Source organism: Furipterus horrens, unplaced genomic scaffold (assembly GCF_987537825.1).
Source record: "Furipterus horrens unplaced genomic scaffold, mFurHor1.1.pri manual_scaffold_4, whole genome shotgun sequence".
In the NCBI taxonomy this organism is placed as follows: Eukaryota; Metazoa; Chordata; class Mammalia; order Chiroptera; family Furipteridae; genus Furipterus; species Furipterus horrens.
The window spans coordinates 33,056,263-33,064,945 of NW_028327174.1; the positions used below are offsets into that span (position 1 = coordinate 33,056,263).

Here is an 8,683-nt window from a genome sequence, read left to right on the forward strand (position 1 = left end):
TCCTGTTGTCAGAGGTGTAGTCTAATAATGGAGGAGACAGATACCGTATCACTCCCGAGTCGGACTGCACAGCCATTCTCGGCGGTGCAGATAGACTCTTAAGAAGCTACACCATCGTCTCTCGAGACGGACGGCTGCCGACGAGTCCAATAATGTATACAGCATACCCTGGAAAGCAAAGCTAGATATAAGCTAATCTCACTACAGATGTACATTATTCAGGAATAATACTGACAGGTGGGACAGTTACCAGTAACTGGAATTGAGGGGAGAACAAAAGTGAGCTGAGACTATGGCTAGGATCCCTGTACAACTTACTGTGACATGATACCTATTCAAGTCTGTTCCAGACAGCTTTAGAAGGGATTGCCAAACTGTTTTTGGTTGTGCTGCTAACCACAGGAGGGAGCAGTTTTGCACATTACAAGCACCATACACGCGGGCAGCTACTGCAATTCAGTTAGAGTTGTAGGGTTTAGAACAAGTCACCCCAATGTGTGCATCTGTGGTATGTGGATTATTTTGAGCTAAAAGCAAGTGAGGCCCTCCAGGCTCAAGAGAAACTTTTGCCCAGCTCAATTACCCAGAACAATTTAAATAGGAGTGTTGCCCTTTTTGACCTATCTATACCATATGGCAGGCAAGCTACTAATTACTGAACATCTATCTGCTCTTCATATTGACCTGCAATGGCCTTCCTCCCCTCTAAATTCCTGAAGCACCTTACCGTATCCTTAGCTTAGAACATCATACTTACCTCATTTTAACTTTCTGTCCCTGAGCCTTCATGTATGTGGGTTCTCTGTCTCTCTCATTTATGTGGGGTTCTCATATATTTGTATGTAATTAAATTTGGTTATAACCCTGGCTGGTTTGGCTCAGTGGATTGAGCGTCGGCCTGCGAGCTAAGTGTCGCTGGTTCGATCTTCCAGTCAGGGCACATCAGAGAAGGAAAACTCTGATTCCAAAAAACCTCCGCTGCCTTGCGGCATACCTCTTCAGGGGAAAGGCTAAGGGAGTAAACCCCGACAGAAAATCCGGAGCCGGAGTCCCTAAGGCGGTTTGACGTTGTAGTCAACACCGGCAACTCCTGCGGCGCACCTGAAGCCAAGCTGTATTGACTCCGTCTTTCCCTTGGATCCTTCAGCTGCGAAGAGAGGGGGGGTCTGCTGCATGGGCAACAGCAGACCCTCCATATCACCCTGCCCAGGCTCTGTAGCTTCAGCTCCACTGGAGAGGACACTCCAACGTCATCGCAAGATGTCGATTCAACACGGGAGGAGACAGATACCGTGTCACTCCCGAGTCGGACTGCACAGCCATTCTCGGCGGTGCAGATAGACTCTTAAGAAGCTACACCATCGTCTCTCGAGACAGACGGCTGCCGACGACGACGAAATTTGGTTATTTTCTCTTGTTAATCTGTCTCATGTAGATTTAATTATTAGACCAGACAAAAAACCTTGAAGGGTAAAGAAAAGTTTCTTCCTCACCTACCAGAAGGATTTCTTAGCAGCCGATCAATGCTCACCGCAATGCTGCTGCAGTAGAAAGATCCTGGGACCTCTAGGATAAACTGACAAGAATTCTTGCCAAGTCAGACCCCTGGATTTCCACCTGCAGAGTGGTGGGTTTTGTTAATTCTCTATTTCTCTGTCTGGTTTCTCTGCTTTCATCTCATCATGTGTCCGGAGAGCATGACCTTTATGACTAGAAAAAAAAAATTTTTTTCTCTGGTCTCCACCATCCAGAGTATGGATGTACTTACCATGGTGAACCTTGCTCTCTGTCTGGCCCTGCTGAGCTCTCAAGGGAGTTTTTGAACCTATCTATTTCCTCCCAGAGATGGTAAAAAAGGGCCCCTCATTCTCGCTTTTCACCAGTCAGAGGATGCGTGCGCATCTGGCAGTCAGCTGAGTAGGCTGTGGATCCCAGTGTAGTGAATCTTAACACCCAGTGCAAAAATGAGGAGGGGACATGTGATTCCCTGTTTCAGCATGACTGTTTCTGACTCTGAAAGTGAACTTTTTCCTGTGAAGGTTGTATCTTTTAGCACTCTGCTGGTGATCCATCTTGCATCCATAGTTCTTACTGGTTTGAGTTGCTATTAAGACCCTACTTGTCAAGACCAGATGATGAGTCCTTTGAGTTGGAAAAACTTCTAAATTGAAGAGAAAGAAAGAAATCTAGAGAGCTCTCATATTGTTATAATAGCTAGTCATCAAGGTTTCTTAATAATATGGAAGGACAGAAATTAGAAGAATAATCAATGTCTACTCAGGCCCCTTCCTGTTTGCCTTCAGACATTGCAAGTACAATTGTCCTGCCCTTAAGAAGAAGGAAAGGAAAATAATGGCAAAATCTTACTAAAAGACAATCTAAAATTTTTATGTCCTAAGAACTCAGCTTGGTAACTGTCAGGTTGGAAGCTCCAAAATGTGGCCAAACAGAAATCTGTGCTAAGTTTCATTTACAGCTAGGGTCCTACCAAACTGCTGCCAGCCTTCAAGGAAATTATAATCTAAAATTAGAATCTATTATGAGGAACTTTCCACTTAGATTAGATCATTCAAAAGTATACTTAAAAAAGAAGGGACTGCCAATCAAATAATCAAAATGAGATACCTTTAAAATATATATATATATGTGTGTGTGTGTGTGTGTGTGTGTGTGTAAAACAAAGAGAAAATAGGCAAGTCACAGGATTTATTCCAACACGGTGGAAATTTATTTATTTATTTTTATTGATTGCTTTGAGATAGAGGAAAAGAGAAAGAGAGAGAGAGAGAGAGAGAGAGAGATTTGTTGTTCCACTTATTTATGCATTCATTGGTTGATTCTTGTATGTGCCCTGACTGGGGATCAAACCCATAACCTTCGGGTATCAGGACAACCCTGTAACCAACTGAGCTACCCAGCCAGGGCAAAGTAGAAATCTTTAGAAAAATGGTTATTTTTAAAAATTGGGATGAATAAAATGGATATTAATGGGATTAAAATAAAGTTTTTTATACAGTACTACCAAAGATTGGGTGAGCCAAAGGTCCTTTTCTTAGTCCCCCCATGTTCAAGGGTCCTGAACAAGTCTGTTCTATTTATCTCAGTTTGGAGAAATTTTAAAAGCTGGAAGACACTTTTTTCCCCAGAAACACCAAATGGCAGATGATGACGGTGCTGCGGGAGGGCCGGAGGCCTTTGGGGCCCTGGAACAGGAGGCTGCAGTGGTTTCTCTGGAGGATTTGGCAACCTCCTGGCCAAGGTCACAACCGGGGTCAGGGTGGAGGCTGCGGAGCTCTCAGAGACAAGGCCGAGGACAAGGAGTGGGCCCATGTCACCGAGCTGGGCCGCCTGGGCAAGGAAATGAAAATCAAGTCCCTGGAGGAAATCTGTCTCTTTTCTCTGCCCATCACAGAATCTGAGATCATTGACTTTTTCTTCAGGGCATCCCTTGAGGATGAGCTTTTGAAAATTATGCCTGTGCAAAAGCAGACACATGCAGGCCAGAGGACCCAATGCAAGGCATTTGTCACCATTGGGGACTAAAATGGACATGTTGGTCTGGATGTTAAGTGCTTAAAGGAAGTAACCACTGCCATCTGTGGGGCCATCATCCTGGCCAAACTCTCTATGGTTCCTGTGAAGTGAGGCTACTGGGGGAAGAACCCCTACATAGACCCTTGCAAGGTGACGGTGCTGTGGCACTACGCAGATGCGCCTCATCCCTGCCCCCAGGAGCACTGGCATCATCTCAGCCCCTGTGCCCAAGAAGCTGCTGATGATGGCTGGTATCGACGACTGCTACACTTCAGCCAGGGGCTGCACGATCACCCTGGGCAACTTCGCCAAGGCCACCACCTTCGATGCCATCTCTTAAGACCTACAGATTTTTCACACACACACACACCCCCAACCTCCGGAAAGAAGAGACTTTGTTCATCAGGTCTCCCTACAGGAGTTCACTGACCATCTTATAAAGACCCACCCCAGAGTTTCTGTCCAGAGGACCCAGACTCCAGCTGTGGCCACCACATAATTTTATACAAAACAAGTAAAGTGGATTAAGCCTGTTAATAAAAAATAAAAAATAAAAATCTGGAAGACAGAGATTATAATGAGAAAACCTGACCAGCAATCTCTTGGGGCAACAGTTAGGCAAGTTAATCAAATTAAAGATTGACTAACAGGCCCAACATCTCAGAGTGATCCCTCACTAAGGGCCCAAAGCCTTTCTGCACAAGAGTGGGTAAAATGGTCAGGGGATAGAAAAGAGAAGTTTCCAGAACTCTTCGTATGGGACTTCCATGAACTGTGGTGCCAAAACCCATTGGTGAAACCCTGAATCAGGCTACGATTAGATTAAAAGAATATAACAATATGAGGATTGATAAAATTATAAAAATTGGAATTTTTAACAAGCCTTTTATAAAGAAGTTATGTCAACTTTGCCTGAATATCTTATGGGGATGGTTATTATGTCTGGCTGGAAACACATATCTTACCCAGTATTATAAAACCAAAATTTATTGATCAAGTCTTAATGGAGGCTACAATTAAGAGTGTAAAAGCTGATGAAATTAAGGCAAAAGTTTATACGTGAATTGGTAAATTTTGGAAAGGCTTTATATGAAGTGCCTCTTTTACCCGATTATATTGTGGAAGTAGACATTGTGTCTCATTTAGGGAACATTCCCCTGCCTAATATTATTAAAACAGAAGGCATAAAAATTCACCCTTCAAGCAATATTAATTAGATATGCTAAAGAAAAAAGAAAAAAAAACATAGCTTCATTGAAAGATTTGTAGCAAAAGGCTTGAAATATTAAAAATATAAAAGGTACTTAAACCAAAGACTATAAAACTGATGTTATTCTTACAGGTGATTGTCCTCAGATATTCTTTACTACTCAGTCTAAGGCCAATCTAAGGGCCATGATTACAGGATTTCTTAAACCCAGGGAGAATTCTCAAAAGTTTTTGTAAATGGATTAGATTATCTCCTGAGCCCAGTGAGAAAGGGAAATAAAATTTCACATATTCCCTTTTTCCCAAATCTAGACCAATTGGTTACTGATCTTTTTTCTCCTAGTGTTAGCTATTGCTGTTGTCCTAGGGGGGTTTTCTGCCTGCCTGTGGCTTGCAGGCTGTTGGAGGGAATGATTCTACAAGGTGATAAGCGTCACCCTCTTGAGTCCATGGAAGAATTTAATGCTCACAGAAATATTTGCTGTTTGTTTAAGCTGAAACCTGATGACACAATGAAAGAGTTTAATTACCTTTTTATCAGATATTTGGCAAAATTGGAAGCTGTTGACTCAGAGCCTGATAGGAATTTTTTTAAGTCCTCCTCCCCTAAGCTAAAATAAAACTATGTACCCAGAGGGAAAGAATCAAATTAATAATTATATAGTTGGACAGGTAGATCAACCTATAATGTCACTTTAGTTACAACCCAATTCTTTGAGGAGCTGAGAATAGCTGTTCTTATCTTACAAATCTTTGTGAAACCATAAATGCCACTCTAGAAATAGTTCCCAGCCCACCCATCTTTACCATCCTCAGTTTCTAAGACTAAAGGAAAAATAAGGGTGAGGGTTAAGTTTTTTTATAACTACAAATGGCTATAGAAGCACCCTTGCCCAAAATCTAACTGTAGCTTCCATAGGGTTTTTTTTTTTTTCCTCCATAAATATAAATAAGAAAAAGCTTTAGCTATAAACAGGTAACCTTAGTTTATTCTATCTGTCAGAGAGTTTGAATCCAATGGTTGTTTTATATTATCATACCCATCTCATGAGAATCATTTATTAAATTTTTTTTGTATTTATTGATTTTAGAGGGATAGGAGAAAGAGAAAAAAAAAAACACATTGCACATCAATTTGTTGTTCCATTTATTTATTCATTCATTGGTTAATACTTGCATGTGCCCTGGCCGGGGATCAAACTCACAACCTTGGCATATCAGGATGATGTTCTGAGTTTCCCAGCCAAGGCCTTATGAGAATCATCTTAAAACAAAGGCTGTGAGATCTCAGGAAACACTTATGTTTATCAGGCATTTAAAAGATATGATAAAGGATACAGGTGAACAGCCATAGGGAGAGGTCTAGGAGGGTCCCAAGTACAGGAGCTACTGTCCCCATGCAGCTGGAGCATATCACCCTCTCAGTACAGTGATGTGTTCACAGTCCTGGAAAGCTCTCTGAACCACATACTATTGGGATTTTTATGGAGGCCTTACCTTGTGGGCATGATGGCTCTTTAACTCCATTTTTAGCCCTTTTCCCTCTCCAGGGAATGGGAAGCAGGCTGAAAATTCCAAGCTTCTAGCCATGGTTTGGTTTTTCCACTAACCAGCTCTCATCCAGGAACCATCCAGAAGTCCAACCCGAGTTGCTTCACTAGAACAAAAGACACTTGCAAGGGTTTCAGGAGCCCAGCCAGTTTCAGGAGCAGCAGGGTCAAAGACAAAATATTAGAACAAAAGATACTTTAGTGCTCTTGTCACTTAGGAAATTCCAAGAGTTTTAGGGACTCTGTGCCAGTAAAAGGGATGAAGACCAAATATATATTTCTTATTATAAATCACAAGATCACACCTATACATCCTTACTGGGACATCTCCTAAGGATGAAAATAATTACAAAGAAATATTAATCTGCCCTGATCGAGTAGCTCAGTTTGTTAGAGCGTCATCCCAGTGCCCCACGGTTGCGGGTCAGGGTACATACAAGAATCAACTGATGTTTCTCTCTCTCTTTCTGCCTCCTCTCGCTCTATAAAAATTAATTTAAAAGGAAATATCAATGTTTTCTATAATCATATTGTTAGTAATAATATCGGTATTGTCTATCCAGAATTGTATATTTTTTATTTTTATTTTATATAATAGTACATATTATTGGAATACATCAAATATAATTATATGCATATATTTTTATGGAAGCATATCAAATTTCTAAAAATCCAGAGTCCATATAATATTAACAACAGAAAAAAAAAATCTCACTAGGATACCAACACATTATTCTGAAAACAGAAACTAAATGAAGAGAATGGATGAAGCATTTGTTTTACCTTCCCTGTAAGAATGGCACCTCAGGGTTATCTGAGGGAATAATAAATGAGAGAAAGTTTCTCCACAGATAAATATTCCAGTAAATAAATTAAAAAGGAATGGTAAAATTAAAATATTACCCATCTGCAATCCCTAATGAAATCCTGGTGATATGTGGCTGCTGACATCACAAAAGGAGAAACAGTTAGGCTTATATGTGTACTGATTTGATTCAATAAGACATATATAACACCTATGAAGTCTTCCTGCTCCCCCTAAATTGAACCTGAATCTGATCAAATCTAATTACCAGTTTTACAGAAAATGTAGGAGGCAGAAGAACATGTTAAATAGCACCATGGGGTTGTAACCAGGAAAATCCAAAATAAGAGCAATTATACAAAATGATTCAGTTTTTTCAAGAAATACATTCAAGAAAAAAAGGAAGGTGGTGAAATGTTATATATGTTAAAAGACTTAAGGTACAGTTCAACCAAATGTAGTGTATAAACCTTGAGTAGATCCTTATGCTAACAAATAAACTGTAAGAATATTTCTGATACAATTAGAAAAAATTTAATTTTAGCTGGATATTTTATAATATTTATTATTAGGTTTCTTATGTATAATAACAATATTATAGATGTCTTAACTCTTTATATTTCAGGGACATACACAATAATAAAGTTTTCTTTTAATGTTTCTCCTACCACGATGCATTTTACTCACCCTGTGCCTGGGGTCCTCATGACATTTCATTTGAAATCTGAAAGATAAGTAGGAATCAATTTCAACCCAAATGTCACTTACTCCAATAAACCGTCCCTGAATCCTCAGGCTAGGTCAGCTTCTCCTGTTACATAGTGTCGCAAGTACCTTGAGTTATCCCTTCTGATACCAAAATAATTGTAACTAAATAATTAACTATGTGAGAATTATTTAATGTCTTCTGCCCTAATAATATAAAATCAGGCACTGTCCATTTCTGCCTCACCATTGCATCTCTAACACATTATGACCATTAGGCATTTCAGTATGTTTTTATTGGATGAGTAAAATGTCATAGTCCTGTGTAAGAGGAGCCTCTAGGGGAATGCCAAGGACTTACAAGGAAGCAGTATACCCATATTCAAATCTTGATTGTCATTTACTGTGTGACATTGAGTTAATGACATACCCTTTCCTGTTAAATAAAGGATTGTTGGGAGAATTAAGATAATGCATTTAAAGTTTCTTATCTACAGTTTTGCTCTCCGCCCTTTTAGTTACCTGCAATTAACCATGGTCCAAAAATAGTAAATAGAAAAGTCCGGAAGTAAACAATTGATAAGTTTCATTACAAGCATGATAAAATCTCACACTGGTTCCACTTCGTTCTGCCAGGGATATGAATCATCCTCCTGTTCAGCATATCCATGGTCTACACTCTACCTGACTGTTAGTCATTTAATAGCCATCTTGGTTAACAGATTTACTGTTATATATTGCAGTGCTTGTATTCAAGTAACCCTTACAGTAGCCTAATGTTTTGTCATAATGCCTATGGCATTCACCTTACTTTATTTTATCACATAGGCATTGTGTCATCTCACATCATCACAAGAAGGTCAAGGATAGTACAGTAAGA

The 8,683-nt window shown here is 39.9% G+C and overlaps 1 pseudogene; it reads left to right on the plus strand.

The window, feature by feature from the left end:
• Positions 1 to 3,155: 3,155 nt before the first annotated feature.
• LOC150011494 (small ribosomal subunit protein uS5 pseudogene) lies at positions 3,156 to 4,033 on the plus strand (annotated as a pseudogene).
• The last annotated feature ends 4,650 nt before the right edge of the window (positions 4,034 to 8,683 follow it).